Below are 626 nucleotides of genomic sequence, written 5' to 3'. Positions count from 1 at the left end.
ACGCCACCGCCCCGCCACCGCCGGCGACCACCGCGCCCATCCTGAACCCTAAGATAGATAGTGGGGTACCTCTCCGGCGAGCTCCCCTCCCCGCTGCGGCTGGTTCTTCCTTCACCCCGGCGAGCCCACCCCTTGAAAATTGACTGACCCAAAAGTCGATTCAGTCGACTGAAGTGTAGCCAAATCGGAGCAGCATCGGAAGCAAGAGCAAGAGCGAGAGCAGCAGCGCGAGCAAGAGCAATAGCAAGAGCAGACCAGACAAGGGACCGAGAGCAAGAGCAGAGCAGCAGCGCGAGCGAGAGCTAAAGCAGCAGCAACTCCTACTGATGTGGACGTTGCCGCCGAGGGAGCGACATCGTGGAGGAAGTGGCCGGCGACGCCGCCGTGGATGGAGCCGCGCCGTGTCGGCTCGGGACCGAGCGTCGGCAGCACCGTGAGATCGAATCAGGAAGAAAATGCGGCGATTAGTGAATAACCTCGTTGGTGGCGCCGATTAGGCCGCAACTTCATCCGAGGAAACAGTGATGATGATGCTCTTCCGGTGGTGCAGGTGAAGACAACGGTGTGGGAATGGATGTGGCATGAAAGACGAGGGGAACGTCGGGGCAGCTCCTTGGAGGTGGAGG

This window comes from Triticum dicoccoides, chromosome 7B (genome assembly GCF_002162155.2).
Source record: "Triticum dicoccoides isolate Atlit2015 ecotype Zavitan chromosome 7B, WEW_v2.0, whole genome shotgun sequence".
Lineage (NCBI taxonomy): Eukaryota > Viridiplantae > Streptophyta > Magnoliopsida > Poales > Poaceae > Triticum > Triticum dicoccoides.
Note: the sequence above shows the minus strand (reverse complement) of the source record.